Raw genomic sequence first — 19645 nt, 5'->3', positions numbered from 1 at the left:
TATCTGTCCTTTCTTCACGCCGCATCCCATGCCTTGCGAACTCCTTGGAGTACCCTCGCATTGTGGTCACTGAAACCCCGTGTGATGAAAGGCGTGATGCTTTCGTCTGATGGCACTCCTCTCATGGGGTAGCCAAGCTGTCTTATGGCGAGGATGGGATTATAATTAATACAACCCCTTGTTCCCATCAAGGGAACATTTGGACATCCTTCGCATGAAGATAGAATCCTGATTCTTCCTTCCTTCTAGCGAGGGAACCAATTAATAGACGCCCCTCCATGCTATCCAAGAGTTGGTCCCAATTCGCCTTTCCTTTTTCAACGCACGAGCGGTGACCTTGTAGCGGATAGACGGGCCTACCTTCTTGGAGAAAAAAGGTGTGAAACCAGCCACACATAGAGAGCCAGTGCACAACAAACAATTCTTGCGCTGCTCTTTTCACATCCCCGGTCGAACGTGTTATACATGGCCAAAATGGCGACGACCGGGCTTTCCTTGCCATGATGAAAGGCGAGGAAAGCGTCAATCGCTGATAGGTCCACTAACCCTTCCATATTCGGAAAGAGGACAACTCCAAAGATCAAAAGCGCCAAGATGTCAATAAAAGAAAGCCCATTCGCCTTGATTTGCCAAGGCCTTTGCCCTTTCCTCCAAACACTTCCTTGGTCCTCCGACTACCCCATTCCTGTTTTGCTTTACCCGGTCCAACTCTTGTGCTGAGATTTTCACTACCTTGGCAACTCTTGTCATGGAGGGATAGAACCCAGAGAAAAGATATGGCTTCCTTCCTCCCAGTGGGCTTCCCAGGATTTCTTCAAACTCTTTCACAGTCGGCACTAGCTGGAAGTCCTCAAATGTGAAGCACCTTAGGGGCTGGTCATAATACTAGGAAAGGGATGCAATTGGTTCCATGGAGACTTCTACCCTAGCTAGGTCCCAAATCTTACCATAGGCTTTGCGAAAGGCTTGCCGTTGAAGTTGACCCATTAATTGCCCCAACTCTCGTAAACTAGTGACCTCTAAGCTCTTGATTTTGACTTGATAGAACCTCTTTTTAAGCGGAGGCTTTTGACTTGATCCCATGTTTTACTAAAGTGAAATAAAATCTAGTGCGAATCAAAACTCCGACATCTATCATGGGTGGAATGGATGAATGCATGAAGAAATGCATATGACACAGATGCAATCTAGGAATGCGGGGGCCCGAGGAAATGTCCCCTTCTTAGATAAGACGTCAAGCGGTAGCAAAGTGCCCCAACGTAGGTATTTAAAACGGTGACCCGGACCCTCCATTGATTTGTCTATAGAGAGGATCCAGACAGAACCCCTATGCGATGCATATGCAAGAGGCGCAACAACATGACAATATCCACTGAACATAAGCAAAAAGGGTATATGATATTTATGCATGGCAGTGTGAAAAATGGCACGCAGCGGGTTTGCTCCGTGCCCCTATTTAAGGGACCTATAAGGGAGAGAACTAACTAGGCTTTTAGCAAGAATCCCCAAGGTAGTCATATCTCTCTTGATGGTTTCTAGAGGTATCATTCTCTTCGAAGAACATATTGCAGCAGTAGGGACTACTAGCAACAATAAGTTTTCAAAGAGAAAAGCTCTAGATGAGGGTTCCCTATAATCAAGCAAGTCGGAGACCTAGCATGATCACAGATTCACCTCCACTCCTTATGTTCCCATGAACCCGGGTATAGGGCCCTTTTTCACTCAAAGTGTGTGCAAATAGTGTTGGTGTTTGTGTGCATCAAATGAATAAATATTTACTTCATGCATACATTTTAAAACGCACTAAAAGCAACAAAGAGTTTATATACGCAAGAACATAATGAAGGGAAACCAACAAAGGGGTAAGTCACGGTAAAACATTGCACAAGATTAAATGGCCTAACTCTCTAAAAACAATCCCCAGTGGAGTCGCCAACTGTCGCAACCTACCCTTCTGCGGGAAGGCGACGCGTGACTCGCGGGATGCGTGTTCCACGAAAGGGATACGCGCGGAGTCGCCACCAACGTTTATTTGAGGAAAACGTTGGAAAAAACCAGAAAAGACGCGATCTACGAACTTTTAAGTGAAAGGTTCGGGAGTTGTATTTACGCACGGGGAAGGTATTAGCACCCCACACGTCCGTCCTAAGGGACGGCAGCCTTTAATCGAATGTGCAAACATGACTTTGATTTTTACGTTCCCTTTTATGTCCTTATATCCTTTATACCTTTTTTATATTTTTCGTTTTTTGTGGTCGACAAGGGTGTTTCCCTTTGCTCGTACGTATTCCTCAATTTGCGATGAGGAAATCAGACCTACGTAGTTCTTTCGGAACAAAGTGTTTGGTTAAGTTGTTTTTGTCTTTTTTTGCAAAATATGTTTTTATTGAACAAAAGGTCATTTAAGGTGTTGGACCATTAAACGGTCTTTTGATTTTTGAAAGGAGAGAAACGTTAAGGCGTTGGACCATTAACGATCTCTTGTTTTTGAAAGGAGAGAAACGTTAAGGCGTTGGACCATTAACGACCTCTTGGGGTGGTCGACAAAAGCGGGGCTTTTGCTCCTACGTATCCTCAATTGCGATGAGGAAATCAGACCTACGTAGTTCTTTCTATCAAGTGATTCTTTTTTACTTTAAGAGGTGATCATTTTAAGGCGTTGGACCTTAAAAATGATCCATTTTACTTAGTGAGAAATTGAAATGACAAACTTCAAAAACCTATTTTTGTGGACGAGCTTGACTAGGCGAGTTGATTTTAGCCTTAGTTTCACTTTAGTTATTAATCAATTCGATTAAGAATGAGAAATCCCAAAGAGAAAACGTCCGATTGATTTTCCGCTTTATTTTACTAAAAGATGTTTTTTTTATTATTATATCATTTTTACCTCTTTTTTAATTTCCAATGTGGTTACAGCACGACCGAACGGTCGGAATTTATTTTAACCAAAGTTTACGGATCATACAATTCAAACGTTCGGTGGAAATTTATTTTATTTTTAAGTTAAGCGAGAAATGACTTAAGTAAAATGGCTTAAGCACGTCAAAAGGGGGTATAAAAAGTAAACGAAACGAGAATAGAAATACACAAAACACAATGCGGACCACTACGGGTACATAGAATGAATCGAAAAACTTGGTTCGAGGTAATTGCCCGTTGAAGATCGAAGAACGATGAAGAACGAATGAAGAACGTCGAAGAACGGTTGAAACCTTTGCGAAATTCCTCACGGAAAACGTTACGGAAACGTTTCAGAAGCGCCTCGGCTTAGATTTTCTTCACGGAAACAATTTTTCCAAGCAAATTCGAAAGAGAGAGAAGTGCCTAAGGGGCTGAACCCTTTTCTTCTTCACTTCCTCCCCTATTTATAGCAAAATAGGGGAGGTGGTTGCCGCCCAGCTCGCCCAGGCGAGCCAGGTTGCTTCCTCCAGAAGCAACAGCCTTCTGGAGGAATATTCTGGAGGGCCCAAGTGGGCCTGGGTGCTATTTGCACCCCCCATTTTTACTAAGTACACCTCCCTCTGTTTTTTTTGGTGATTCTTTTTTCGTAAAGTTACGGAAACTTACGAATTTCGTAACGATACTTGTTTTCTTTCCGTAATGTTACGGAACCTTACGGATTACATAATCATCCCCTTTTTGACTTACGGAATGTTACGGAATCTCACTTAATTATGCAACGATGCTTCCATTTGATTTCTGGTGTGTCACGGAAACTTACGAATTGTGCATCAATATTTTTTTGGTTTTCCGGCATGTCCTGGAATTTCACAAATTGCCGAATGATGGGTGCCAAGCACCTCACAAGGACCAAAGAAAGGTCGCATGTCATCAAGCAAAGGTCCCTGGACGAAATTAGGGTATGACACACAGTCATCTTTTGGATAATCTTTTTGATATTCTTATTGGCCGCTTCCACGGCTCCATTCATTTTTGGCCGGTAGGGTGTGGAATTGTGATGCTGGATTTTAAACTCCTCGCACATTTCCGCCATCATCCTGTTATTCAGGTTGGTGTCGTTGTCCGTGATAATCTTCTATGGAAAACCATATCGGCAGATGATCTCTTTCTTAATGAACCTGACCACTACACCCCTCGTGACATTGTTGTAGGAAGCCGCCTCGACCCACTTGGTAAAATAATCTATCGCTACGAGGATGGAGTGATGACCATTCAAGGCCTTGGGCTCAATGGCCCCGATGACATCTATTCCCCACATGGAGAAAGGCCAAACGAGCCCTCATGGACTTCCTCGATCATGTGATTTGCCTCCCTGGCATCCACACACCGCAGGAGTGTCATGTCGTGATTTCTCTTATACAGTATGCTTCCGCTTATGAAGAAACCGGCTGCCAACCTTCTCAATGTCCTCTTATCATTGTCGGCAATCTCTGGCGGGTATTCTTTGCTCACGACATATCGCTTGATGTCGAAATACCAAGGCTTTCCTATCAAGTGATTCTTTTTTACTTAAGAGGTGATCATTTTAAGGCGTTGGACCTTGAAAATGATCCATTTTACTTAGTAAGAAATTGAAATGACAAACTTCAAAAACCTATTTTTTATGGACGAGCTTGATTAGGCGAGTTGATTTTAGCCTTAGTTTCACTTTAGTTATTTAGTCAATTCAATTAAGAATGAGAAATCCCAAAGAGAAAACGTCCGATTGATTTTCCGCTTTATTTTACTAAAAGATGTTTTTTGACTATTATATTATTTTTTACCTCTTTTTGATTTCCAACGTGGTTACGACACGACCGAACGGTCGGAATTTATTTTAACCGAAGTTAACAGATAATACAATTCAAACGATCGGTGGAAATTTATTTTATTTTTAGTTTAAGCGAGAAATGACTTAAATAAAATGGCTTAAGCACGTCAACAGGGGGTATAAAAAGTAAATGAAACGAGAATAGAAATACACAAAACACAATGTGGACCACCATGGGTACATAAAATGAATCGAAAAGCTTGGTTCGAGGTACTTACCCGTTCAAGATCGAAGAACAATGAAGAACGAATGAAGAACGTCGAAGAACGGTCGAAAACCTTCGCGAAATTCCTCACGGAAAACGTTACGGAAACGTTTCGGAAGCGCCTCGGCTTAGATTTTCTTCACGGAAACAATTTTTCCAAGCAAATTCGAAAGAGAGATAAGTGCCTAAGGGGCTGAACCCTTTTCTTCTTCACTTCCTCCCCTGTTTATAGCAAAATAGGGGAGATGCTTGCCGCCCAGGCGGGCTCAGCTCGCCCAGGCGAGCAGGGTTGCTTCCTCCAGAAGCAACAGCCTTCTGGAGGAATATTCTGGAGGGCCCAAGTGGGCCTGGGTGCTATTTGCACCCCCATTTTTACTAAGTACACCCCCCTCTGCTTTTTTTTGGTGATTCTTTTTTCGTAAAGTTACGGAAACTTACGAATTTCGTAACGATACTTGTTTTCTTTCCGTAATGTTACGGAACCCTGTGGATTACATAATCATCCCCTTTTTGACTTACGGAATGTTACGGAACCTCACTAATTGTGCAACGATGCTTCCATTTGATTTTCGGTTTGTCACGGATCCTTTACGGATTGTGCATCAATATTTTCTTTTGTTTTTCGGCATGTCCCGGAATTCCACAAATTGCCTAATGATGGGTGCCAAGCACCTTACAAGGACCAAAGAAAAGTCGCATGTCATCAAGCAAAGGTCCCCGGACGAAATTAGGGTATGACACCATGGACCAATTAAAGCGCCTAAGCATCCCCTCAGGAATGCTTAGATTCTCTAACCACGCTAGTTACCCACGTCTGGGCCATCCGACAAGATCAGTGCACTCTACCCCCCATGACATACACTTCATACGACATATGATTGTGGCCAAAAGCTAGTGCCAAAGACCCTGGAAGGTCAGTGCACAGTGTCCCCCACGATCATACACAACATCCAACGTATGAACGTGGCCAAAAGCTAGTGCCAAAGACCCTGAAAGGTCAGTGCACAGTGGCCCCACGAACATACACAACATGCACATGCCAATGCATTTCCAACATCAATCAACAAATCGTATTTCCATGTCATTCACAACATAAATATCATCTCATCTCAATGACGTTATCAACAACAACAACAACCTCATTTCATATTCACATATTCATCAATAATAACAATTCATGTTGGCATGGTCTTTATTAACAACGTCATCTCAAATCAATATCATCATAATTATCATTATCATCACATATCAATTAAAATCCTCAATAGCAGCATCAACAACAATTTAAACAAACACAACAATATCATTTCCACACGCACGGTCTTCAAACAACACATTTCAAACAACCAAAACAATATCATTCACCACAATACATACATACATATATATATATATATATATATATATATATATATATATATATATATATATATATATCGCATCCCATTAGTTAAAACGTAATTTTCTTTGAAGAAAAATCAGCATGCAACAGGGACAGGCAAATATCCTCATAGCTAGGTTTCCTGACCCTAACTATGGTGTTAAAATGGTAAATTTTATAATAAACTCCCCTTACCTATCGTGAGCTACCCCGCGGATTCCTCGTCGTGTCACTTGAAGATTCCTTTTCGTCCTTGCTCGTCGATTCCATGTAAGCCTCTACTATGCCAAAACGAAGAAGACTTAGTATGGATTTCAGAAAACAAAGCTAGTAACAGTGCTCTGGGTCAAACACCCACATCACTACTTGAAAGAGCTGAGAGCATTTTGGGTTTTTCAAAGGAACATCATTTGGAAATTCCGACCATGCCAATGTGACCGGGGTTCAGTGTAGGTTACGAAAATAACATGCATTTCATGAAAGGATAACGTTTACAAAGTCTCTTTCTCAAAAGTTTTTCAAAGGAAGCATAAGACATACAATGGAGGTTCCAAAGTCATAAAAGATGCAAAGACAAGATGAAACTAGCAAGAAACAAGCGTAGAATCATGCTTACCTCGAATGAAAATGAAAGGTCAGATTAGGGTTTCGTTCTCTACCGAAACCGCAAGCCAAGTTGGAAGATTCCGCTTCGGTTGAAGGGTTCCTCTCGGTGTGGAGAACAACGATGGTTTGTGGTGGCTAATGGTGGCTGTGGGTGATGGAGAAAGTGCTTGGAAATTTAGAAATGGCATTGGAAGAAAGAAAGAAGAAGAAATGATGTTTTTCCTAAGCTACACGAAAGCAAAGGTTGAAATGCTTAAATAGGAGATGCTCTCGGGAAAGGAAGCTTCTAGCACACTCCAGACATCTTCTCAAAGATCCCAACGGTCAGATCATGGTCAAGTGTCTTTTGAAGTTGAATACCAAATGTCGAGAAGATCCAACGGTTAACGAAGGCTGGGCAGCCTTTTTACCGAGGCAGCTTTATGTAGTTTTCTCTAGAAGCTTCATTAAGAGGCTTCCTCCAGAAGCTTCATTAAGAGGCTTCTAGCACACTCCAGACATCTTCTCAAAGATTCCAATGGTCAGATCATGGACAAGTGTCTTGTGAAGTTGCAGACCAAATTTCGAGAAGATCCAACGGTTAATGAAGGCTGGGCAGCGTTTTTACCGAGGCAGCTTCATGTAGCTTTCTCTAGAAGCTTCATTAAGAGGCTTCCTCCAGAAGCTTCCTCGTGGTTTCTTTGAGAAGCTTTCTCAAGAGGCTTCTTTGAGAAGCTAGATCCTTATCTATCCACACCCCTCTATTAACTAAATTAACTTCCTTAAAAATAATTACGGATGAAAATAACGCAACAAATAATCAAACATCAAACATAATTACTAATAATATATAGATATATATATCAGGGTGTTACACCAACGCCTTAAATGACCTTTCATTCAATCAAAAATATATCTTGCAAAAAAAGGATAAAAATAATTTAACCAACGTTTAGTTCTCAAAGAACTACGTAGGTCTGATTTCCTTATCACAATTGAGGAATACGTAGAAGCAAGGGAAACACCCTTGTCGACCACAAAAAGATAAAAAATATAAAAAGACATAAGAACGTAAAAAAGGGAAGATAACACAAATTGAAGTCATATTCACACACTTGATTAAAGGTTGCCGTCCTTTGTGACGGACGCGTGGGGTGCTAATACTTTCCCCGTGCGTAAATACAACTCCCGAACCTTTCACTTAAAGTTTCGTAGACCATGTCTTTTGTGGTTTTTCCGACGTTTTCCTCAAATAAACGTTGGTGGCGACTTCGCGCGTATTCCTTTCTTGGAAGACGCACCTGTGAGCCGCGCGTCGTCCTCCCACCGAATGGTAGGTTGCGACACCTTATGTTCCATTTCAACTGGTAAATGACATGATTTGCCATATACCAATTGAAACGGAGATAGCCCAATTGGAGTTTTGTATGCAGTTCTATAGGCCCACAATGCGTCTTCCAATTTGTATGACCAGTCTTTTCTAGTTGATGCCACTGTTTTTTCTAGTATTTTCTTTAATTCTCGGTTAGAGACTTCGACTTGCCCATTAGTTTATGGATGGTAGGGGGACGCCACTCTATGATTCACAAGGTATTGTCCCAATACCTTTTGGAGTTGAGTATTACAAAAGTGCGAACCACCATCACTGATCAGTATTCGAGGTACTCCAAATCGAGAAAAAATGTTTTTCTTGATAAATTTCACCACAGTTTTAGCATCATTCCTTGCAGTGGCCATAGCTTCCACCCATTTAGATAAGTAATCAACAGCCACTAGAATATACTCATTCTCTGCTGATGAAGGAAAAGGGCCCATGAAATCAATACCCCAACAATCAAAAACTTCAACTTCCATAATGTTTTGCAGAGGCATCTCATTTCTTCGAGAAATTCCCCCCATTCTCTAACATTTGTCACATTTTAAGGCATGATGATGGGCGTATTTAAAAATTGTTGGCCAAAAAAATCCTGATTGTAAGACCTTGGCTGTTGTTTTACTTCCGCCATAATGCCCACCACACCGTGAATTGTGACAGTGCCATAGTATGCCTATGGCTTCCTCACTCGTCACACATCTCCTAAGGAGGTTATCTGCTTCCATTTTGAATAAGTAGGGGTCATCCCAAACATAATGTCGTGCATCAAAGAAGAACCTCTTTCTCTGTTGCCAATTGAGGTCTTTAGGAATGACCCCGACTGCCTTAAAATTAGCCATGTCAGCAAACCAGGGTCTCCTTTCAATCAAAAACAAGGATTCGTCTGGGAACTTATCTCTTATTTCAGCTTCCTTTGAGGTGACATCCTCATTCACAAATCTGGATAGGTGATCGGCTACCACATTTTCAGATCCTTTTTTGTCCTTGATGACCAAATCAAATTCTTGAAGCAGCAGTATCCATCTGATCAATCGTGGCTTAGAATTAGCTTTGCGCAATAAATATTTGATTGCAACATGATCAGTGTAGATCACTATCCTTGATCCTACCAGATAAGATTGGAATTTCTCGAGTGCGAACACAATTGCCAACAATTCCTTCTCAGTGGTGGCATAGTTAATCTGCGCATCACTCAATACTTTGCTAGCATAGTAAATGGTATGAAATACTCTGCTTTTCCTCTACCCGAGCATAGCACCTACTGCGTAATCACTTGCATCACATATTAATTCAAATTCTTGTCCCCAGTCTTGTGATGTGATCACAGGAGCATAAACCAGTTTAGCTTTGAGGGTGTTAAAGGCTTCTAAACATTCGTCATTAAACACAAACACAACCTCCTTGTTCAACAAGTTGCTGAGAGGTTTCGCAATTTTGGAGAAGTCTTTAATGAACCGTCGATAAAATCCTGCATGACCCAAAAAACTGCGGATTCCTTTCACATTGACTGGAGGTGGAAGTTTATCAATAACATCTAGTTTTGCTTTGTCCACCTCGATTCCTTTTATCCAAATCTTGTGTCCCAACAAGATGCCTTCTTGAACCATAAAATGACATTTTTCCCAGTTAAGTACCCAGATTGGATTCTTCACACCGCTGTAACACCTTGTCTAGATTTGCTATATAATTCTCAAAAGATGCACCAAAGACTGAAAAATCATCCATAAAGACTTCAATGCATTTCTCTACCATGTCAGCAAAGATAGCCATCATACATCTTTGGAACGTAGCAGGAGCATTACATAACCCGAATGGCATGCGGTGATAAGCAAAAACACCGAAGGGACATGTGAAAGCTATCTTTTCTTGGTCTTGGGGATCTACAGCAATCTGATTATAACTTGAATATCCATCCACAAAATAGTAGAAAGATTGCCCTACAAGTCTTTCGAGCATTTGACCCATGAAGGGAAGCGGGTAGTGATCTTTTCTTGTGGCTTCATTAAGCTTTCTATAGTCGATGCACATACGCCATCCAGTGACTGTTCAGGTAGGAATTAGTTCATTTTGATCATTCTTCACTATTATCATTGCTCCCTTTTTCGGAACAACTTGAATAGGACTAACCCATGAGCTATCTGAAATTGGATAAATGAGGCCCGCCTCTAGTAATTTAAGCACCTCTTTTCTTACCTCTTCCTTCATTATAGGATTCAACCTTCTTTGAGGCTGTCGCACTGGTTTAAAATTGGTTTCCAGATTGATTTTATGCATACAATATGATGGCTGATTCCCTTCAGATCTAAAATGTGCCAACCAATAGCCGCTTTACGACGTTTTAGAATCTTCACCAGTTGATCCTCTTCTTCCTTCTTTAAAGAGTTACTAATTATGACCGGTTTAGTCTTGTCATCTTCCAAGAATATATACTTTAGATGTGCTGGAAGGGTTTTTAATTCTGCTTTGGGTTTTTCTGGTGGTCTCATTTTCTCCATTTTTTCGAAAACCACACGATTAACATAATTATGTTTTGGATCATCACACTCTTCATTATCGACTAAGCTGTCTATCTCATCACCCAATTTTTTTTCCAAAGGAAAATGTTGTATCATGGTTGAAGTTGTTAATACTATTTCTTGTTCCACCTCTTCCTCCTTAGAACAAGCATCTCCCATATCTGAATGTTTCATGGCCTCAAAGATGTCAAAAGAGACTTTTTGATCCTCTACAGTGAGTTCCAATCTGCCTTTCTCTGTTCCTCTAACATAGCCAGCAGCGGTCGAGCAGGAGTATTCTGGAGTACTGGAGACTTCAAACGCTTCCTCTTCAGTGGTCATCTGATGATGGATGGAGGTAACTTGAAAAATGCTTTCTTGATATGTTTCAATCTCTACACACTTTTCCTCTTGTCTGGCCCCAGTGTTAGCCATGTCATCCACCAACTTACTAATCTGAGTTGCAGTTATTCTAAAAGCCTGTTGCATTGACTCTATTGTATCTTTAAATTGCATTAGCAGGTCATCCAGATTAATAACTCCTTCTACTTTATCATCATAATCTGGTTGCCAACATGACTCCCATTGATAGCCTACAGAAGACTGGTTCCTTTGAAATTGAGTTCCCTGCAGTTGCATTCAATAACAAGATCCTTTAGAGCTGGCTTGGTATGTCATGAAGTCTGCCAAAATACTCTCAAGATCAGAGACTCTTTCCTCTTCAAGGTATTCATACATGACCGGTTCCTGTCTCCGATCATGGTTATTTACAGAATAAAAATAACAACTGTCTTTATGTTGTTCTCCTCTGGCTAAATCGCAATTCATTAATGGGATTGAGATAATAATCGTCATGATATAGCAATAAAGGAGTTGCCTTAGTGAGGAGTACTAAATCACGTGTACGAGAGTCTACACACCTAGAATACTAACAGGCAACAGTTATCCAGTTCAATTAGAGAAGATAAATATAACTTAAAGAACAAATATTCACAGAAACAATCAAAGAATAACAAATAATGAATAGACACCTAAAAATGAGCTAACTTCCCAAATAAAAAGAATTTCCCCGGCAAAGGCGCCAAAAACTTGTTCGCAACCGGCAAGTGTACTGGATCGCACAAGTAGTATAAAACAGTACGAACCGCGTATCGAACTCTTAGGGAACTTATGTTATCTGGCAAACTATTTCGATAAATAGGCGTCTAGTGTGAAAATATGACTGCGATTATGAATAGGTATTTAAACTATCTAGGCAAAAAGAAGAAAATCACGCAAGAGAAATACTGTGTAAAAACAAGTAGAGAATGTGTTGGTTTTCCTCATAGGTTCCTGATGCTAAAAAGGATGTTCTCTATCTAACAATGCTCATGTGTTCCTATGTTGGCTCCTGGACTGCTAGACCCCGATTCCTCATGATAGCCTAGCCTAGTCTTGATCAAGCCTCGTCCGCATATTCCTCTTGTAAGACTAAACTCAACCAAGACCACATTAAGACACACATACACAACTATGTTCTTGTACTCCAATTCCTCGTGATAGCACAACAACTTAGTCCCATACTATCAAGGACTTTAGAATTAGACCTGTTCCCACTATTGAATGACCCTAACAAAACATGCATCTACGTGATCAATGTAAAAGCACACTGGAATGAAAAGTAGATAGCATAGAGAACACACAAAACATCATTACATAGATAGAAATATATTTACATCAGGTACCTACAGGGAAGTTCCAACAGAGGATTTAGCTTTCCATAGTCTGGAAACCTCCTTTACAACAAATAGAAGAACAAGATGAAAGGCAGCAAAACACAAGTGGTGAGGATGTCTCCTTCACCTCTAGGATCTCACAATCACTCACAAACTCATCTCAAGCTCTCAGAACGGCTTCCGCTTCGAACTCACGTGTCTGCAGATCTTCACACAGTAAAATCTCTCAGAACTCACTGGAACTTGGACCTTTCTCTCTCTAGAACCTTTGTTCATTCAGAACTTCTCAAGAAAAGTGCCAAACTCCCTTTGCAAATCTGATTTCAAGGTTAAATAGGTGGCCTTGTTCGTGCTCATTCGCTTAGCACAGATCTGGATCGCTTAGCGCACTTAAGTAGATTTTGGCTTAGCGCGCTTGTTTCGCTTAGCGGATGAGTTGAAGCGGTGCGCTTAATGACCTGGAGCGGTGCACTTAGCGAACTTGACAACTCATCTTCTTCTGTATTCTTCCTCGTGCTTAGCCACTAAAGGTTGCGCTTAGCAAATTCTTGCTAAGCTAGCAGCTTGGCTTAGCGAAAGAGTGAAAAACAGCACTTTGCCAAGGTTGCCTATTTAACCTGAAATTGAGAGAAATTGATTATTAAACACACAAAACAAAAGTATAAATTATCTATTACCTATATTTAACAAAAAGTACTTATAGTATTAGAAAAAAACCATAAATTGAGAAAGTTTGATACAATATACACAGGTTTTATACACAAAAAGTTAGTCGTATTCATTGACTAACAACTAACATATTGCCAGTCCCTAAGAAAGATGGGAAGGTATGAATGTGTGTGGACTATCGAGACCTAAACCGAACCAGTCCCAAGGATAACTTCCCTTTGCCACACATCGATGTCCTTGTAGATAACACGACCAATTTTGCTTTGTTTTCCTTCATGAACGGGTTCTCGGGTTACAATCAAATAAAGATGGCACCAGAGGACATGGAGAAGACTACGTTCGTCACCTTATGGGGGACATTCTTCTACAAGGTGATGTCCTTTGGGCTCAAGAATGTTGGGGCAATTTATCAGCGGGCTATGGTAGCATTATTCCACGACATGATGCACAAAGATATTGAAGTCTACGTGGAGGACATGATTGCCAAGTCTAAGACTGAGGAAGAACATCTCGTCAACTTGCGGAAGTTGTTCAAGAGACTGCGGAAGTACCAGTTAAGATTGAACCCCGCCAAGTGCAACTTCGGGGTCAAGTCGGGAACATTGTTGGGCTTCGTCGTAAGTCAGAAAGGGATACAATGATGTAGCTCCATTGGAGCTTGTAGGCCTTGGATCTTCTTCATCAATGAAGTCTTTTGCTTCTTGAAGAACATGACAGTAGAATGGAAATCGAAGAAAGATGATTGGAGATGCCACTTCAAGGAGAAGATGAGTCAAGAAGAAGCTCACCACCATAGGAAGCCATGGATAAGAGCTTGAAGGTAGGAGAAGATGAGTGGAGGGAGAAAGAGAGAAGGGGCACATAATTTTGTGCCTCAAATGTGGTCTGAACTTTGAAGTGTAATTCTCAAATGATCAAAGTTGAAAAAAATGCACACACATGACCTCTATTTAAAGCCTAAGTGTCACACAAAATTAGAGGGAAATTTGAATTTCTATTCAAATTTCACTTGGATTTGAAATTGAATTTGTGGAGCCTAATTTTGGAGCCAAAATTTCACTAATTATGATTAGTGAATTTTAGTTATGGTTCAGCCCACTAATCCAAGATCAAGTTCAAGATTCTCCACTAAGTGTGCTTAGGTGTCATGAGGCATGTAAAGCATGAAGGACATCCACAAAGTGTGACTATATGATGTGGCAATGGGGTGTAGAAATCAAATGCTCACCTCCCCCTCTAAAATTTAATTGGATTGGGCTTCTCTCAATTCAATTAAATTTATTTTCCAACACACACATCAAATATTCACTTAATGCATGTAAAATTACAAAACTACCCCTAATACAAAAACTAGTCTAGGTGCCCTAAAATACAAGGGCTAAAAAATCCTACATTTCTAGGGTACCCTACCTACATTATGGAGCCCTAAGTACAAGACCCAAAAATATTGAAACCTTAATCTAATTTGAACAAAGATAAGTGGGCTCATACTTAGCCCATGGGCTCGAAATCTACCCTAAGGCTCATGAGAACCCTAGAGCCTTCTCTTGCATCTTTGGCCTAATCTACTTGGAGTCTTCTATCCAATGCCCTTGTTGGGTAGGATTGCATCATAGAAGTGGACCCTAAAAAGGTAAAGACCATCCTTGAGATGCCTGAGCCACGTATCGAGAAACAAGTCCGAGGTTTCTTGGGACGTTTGAACTACATCGCAAGGTTTATATCACAGCTCACTGCTACCTGCGAGCCGCTCTTTAAACTCTTGCGCAAGAACCAGTCCATTCACTGGAACAATGACTATCAAGAGGCATTTGGAAGGATCAAACAATGCCTTATGAACCCTTCAGTACTTATGCCATTGATGCCTAGGAGGCCTCTCATCCTATACATGACGGTGTTGGATGAGTCAATGGGATGCATGCTGGGGCAGCATGACGATTCCAGAAAAAGAGAACGGGCTGTCTATTACTTGAGCAAAAAGTTCACAGCCTGTGAGATGAACTACTCTCTGCTGGAAAGAATGTGTTGCACTTTGGTATGGGCATCCCATCGCCTAAGGCAATATATGTTGAGCCATACTACTTCGTTTGTATCCAAGATGGACCCAGTCAAGTATATTTTCAAGAAACCCGCTCTTACGGGGTAGATCGCTCGGTGGCAGGTTCTGCTATCTAAGTTTGACATCATCTATGTCACCCAAAAGGCGATAAAGGGAAGTGCCTTGGCAAACTATTTGGCCCAACAACTCCTCAATGATTACCAGCCCATGCATCCAGAGTTTCCAGGTGAAGACATTATGGCCTTGTTCGAAGAGAAGTTAAAGGATAAAGACAGGGATAAGTGAATCATGTGGTTCGACGGTGCATCCAACGCCCTAAGCCATGGGGTTGGGGTGGCTTTGGTCTCTCTCAAAAATCAATGCATTCCCTTCACGGCCAGATTGGGTTTTAATTGCACGAACAACATGGCCGAATACGAGGTATGTGCCCTCAAGATCCAAGCGGTGATTGACTTCAACGTCAAGTTGCTCAAAGTTTACGGAGACTCAGCCTTGGTGATTCACCAGCTGAGGGAATAATGGGAGACTAGGGATCATAAGTTGATACCCTATCAAACTTAAATCAAGAAGTTGGTTGAGTTCTTCGATGATGTCTCTTTCCACCATATTCCCAAAGAGGAGAATCAAATGGGCGATGCGCTTGCACTCTAGCATCCATGTTTCGACTGACTCCGCACGAAGACTTGCCATACATCGAGTTCAGATGTCGTGGCAAGCCCGCACATTTCTTTTTGATGGAAGAGGAACAAGATGGTAAACCTTGGTACTTCGACATCAGGCGATACATTGAAAACAAGGAGTACCCACAAGAGGCTTCCGAAAACGATAAAAGAACATTAAGAAGGTTGGCAGCCAGTTTCTTCTTGAGTGGAAACATTCTGTACAAAAGAAACACTGACATGGTTTTACTTCGATGTGTGGATGCCAGGGAGGCTGAACGCATGCTAATGGAAGTCCACGAGGGTTCCTTTGGAACACATGCCAACAGGCATGCTATGGCACGGAAGATTCTGAGGGTGGGGTATTATTGGCTCACCATGAAGAGCAACTGCTGCATCTATCTTAGGAAATGCCATAAATGCCAGACATCCGCGGACAATGTCAATGCTCCGCCCATGCCTTTAAACATTTTGGCAGCACTATGGCCCTTCTCCATGTGGGGGATAGATGTGATCGGGGCCATTGAGCCCAAGGTTTCGAACGGGCATCGATTCATCTAGGTTGCGATTGACTACTTCACCAAATGGGTTGAAGCCGCCTCATACTCCAGTGTCACGAGAAGCATGGTAGTCAAGTTCATTAAAAGGGAAATAATCTGTCGGTATGGACTGCCCAGGAAGATTATCACAGACAATGCCATCAATCTGAATAATAAGATGATGAAGGAATTGTGCGAGGACTTCAAGATCCAACACCATAATTCCACGCCTTACAGGCCCAAGATGAATGGGGCAGTTGAGGCGGCCAACAAGAGCATCAAGAAGATTATTCAGAAGATAATCGTGTCATATAAGGATTAGCATGAGATGCTCCCTTTTGCGCTACATGGTTATCGAACCTCGATACACACATCAACTAGGGCATATCCGTTTTCATTGGTGTACGGAATGGAAGCCATATTTCCGTTTGAGGTAGAAGTTTCTTCTTTAAGCATCCTGGCAGAGTCCGGGTTGAAAGAGTCAGAGTGGGCTCAAGCACGCTTTGATTAGCTCAATCTTATAGAAGGCAAGCGTCTGGCAGCTATGAGCCACGAGCGTATGTACCAGAGATGGGTAAAGAACACTTTCGATAAGAAGGTATGCCTGCGCAAATTCAACGAGGGGGCCCTCGTTCTTAAGAAGGTATCTTAAGCCCTAAAGGACAATAGGGGAAAGTGGGCTCCAAACTATGAAGGGCCTTTCATCGTAAAGAAGGCATTCTCCGGAGGAGCACTGGTGCTCGCTAACATGGATGATAAGGAGTTGGCTTCACCAGTGAATGCTGATATCGCCAAGTGATATTATGCTTAGCACTTGGGCTAGCTAGGAGAGTCACTACGTGATTATACTCTGAGGCTCCCCAAAGATTTTCTGTCCTTTGTAAACTTTGATCGCAATATCTAATGAACATTGGATTGGTGATTTACATTTCAACCCTTGTGTTGTGTCTGTTATTGCTTTAAAATGCAAACTCTTTTTTTTGGGGGGTCCAAGCCATCTCGCTCGATCTATAGGGGTGTCACAAGCGCTTAAATAAAATTGAACATAATGGACGTTTGTTTGAGTTGTTGCACATGAACTGCCCAAGCATACGCATGCATATTTATCCTGTGAAACGAAAGACAGGAAAAGATTGGTTTTGAGTGATGGTCAATACTATGCCGAATTCAAGGCAAAGATAAACCAAGGTAAGTGGTAGTGTAGTCATGCTTTATTGCGTAGTGCCATCTCCTGTATTTGGAGACTTAGGGGCAGGTACGAGCAGATACTGGGCCCATGATCGACAGGTCATCATCCTACGTCTGGCTCTAGATGTTAAAGAAGTGCTACTAGGAGGCAGCCTAGTACCTTTTATATTTCTGTTTGCTAGTTATTCACCTATGTTTCTTAAGACATAGTTGAATATGCCTAGTTTCCTCATAATCCTAGGAATTAAAATAAACAAGCGCAGACCAGGAAGGTAGTCAAATTTTGCAAAGGATTTAAAAAAAACTTAAATTTTGACTAAAAGGCCAAGACACTTTTGGAAAGAAGTGACTGCCAGTTTTCTTTGAAAAAAGGTTTCACCAATCAGAACACAAAAGGTTTTTGAAAAAAAGAAAAAAATGTGTGTACACTTGAAGGGTGAATGCCGTGAAAATTTTTCCGAATGCCTAAATGGACTCGGATGAGTGCACAAATTGATAAAAGAGCATCTTTTGGAAACACTGGGTTGATTTTAAATAGGAAAAATGAATCCTAAGCCTTGGTGTTACATGACCCCAAACTTGAAGCTTGAGTGTCCACATGGGTGCATGCATGATCAGTTTTGCATAAGTTTCTAAATCATTGTTGTTATATGCGTGTCATGGAAATAGTGTGGGGCATTCCCTTTTATCCCTGAACCGTTGGCTAAAGCAAATACCCTAACATACATCATGTCTTGCCTTCTGTAAAGCCTCTTTGGGCCAAAACCTCAATCCGTCGGCCCTAAGCCTCGACCCAGGGTAGGAATTTTTACCCTTATCCTAGAAAAAAAAGAATAACAGGAGGATCTCAAAAAACGAGAGGAAGAAAAGGCTTCATTTATTATTAAGTTATGAATGTGCCTCAAAAGGAAAATAAAAAGAGAAAATCCCCGATCAAAGATTAGAGGAAAGCAAAAGAAAAAGAAAAAGAAAAATTCCCGATCAAAGATCGGAAGAAAGCAAAAGAAAAATATACAGAAAGGTTGTTGGACCAAACAATGTCTGAATGATGGATAGAATTGTCACAAGCAAAAAAAAAAGCAAAAGAAGTGAAACCATGAATTGAAACACATGAATAAAGGAAAAGGCCGAAACTCTCAAAGCCAAAATTCCCGCCAAAATTCAGCTTCCTAAATGTCCAATTGATCCATGATTACGCATGTTATCTTTGATTTGATAGGAAATGATTTGCAAAGTCAAGTCATGACATATCAATGGTTAGGAATTAGGATAAAACACTTGCCTGTGTGAGATTTATATACTTTGAGTGGTTTTCCTTTATTTTCAGTTGGACCCAGTGTTTCTTCTAAATGATCATTTAGAAGCGAAATGCTAATATCCTAAATCTCACTTGTGGTTATGAGAAAATTTTATCAGCATGCTTTCCTTCCCCAATAGACGCATTATTTTTCTTCAAAAATGTATGTTGCTCTGATTGACTGAAGGTTTGTTTCTTTCCTAAAGCGTGTTCGCATTTTAGTGAAAAAACAACGAGATTACTTTAGTCTCTCTTTTTCATCATCCAGACACAATCAAGTCCGACGACACGCAGCGACCAACATGGTCGTCTGCACCCTTTGTCGAAGACGCGACGTCTATCGACCGAGACTAGTTTAGTCTCTCCTTTTCATCATCCAGAGACAATCAAGTCCGATGACACGTAGAGACAACCATGGTCGTCTGCAACCTTTGTCGAAGACGCGACATCTATCGACCGAGACTACTTTAGTCTCTCCTTTTCGTCATCCAGAGACAATCAAGTCTGATGACACGCAGCGACCAACATGGTCATCTGCACCCATTATCGAAGACGCGACGTCTATCGACCGAGACTACTTTAGTCTCTCCTTTTCGTCATCCAGAGACAATCAAGTCCGATGATACGCAGCGACCAACATGGTTGTCTGCACCCTTTGTCAAAGACGCGACATCTATCGACCGAGACTACTTTAGTCTCTCCTTTTC

General features: G+C 41.3%; 1 pseudogene; it reads right to left on the bottom strand.

Annotated features, from left to right (window-relative positions):
* The window catches only part of LOC106795845 (uncharacterized), a 46967-nt pseudogene extending 36622 nt beyond the window's left edge, over positions 1-10345 (bottom strand).
* Between the last annotated feature and the right edge of the window lie 9300 nt (positions 10346-19645).

The sequence above is a fragment of the Glycine max genome, chromosome 14, assembly GCF_000004515.6.
Source record: "Glycine max cultivar Williams 82 chromosome 14, Glycine_max_v4.0, whole genome shotgun sequence".
Classification (NCBI taxonomy): Eukaryota; Viridiplantae; Streptophyta; class Magnoliopsida; order Fabales; family Fabaceae; genus Glycine; species Glycine max.
The sequence above is the reverse complement of the archived record's forward strand: the minus strand, read 5'-3'. Positions and strand labels throughout refer to the sequence as shown.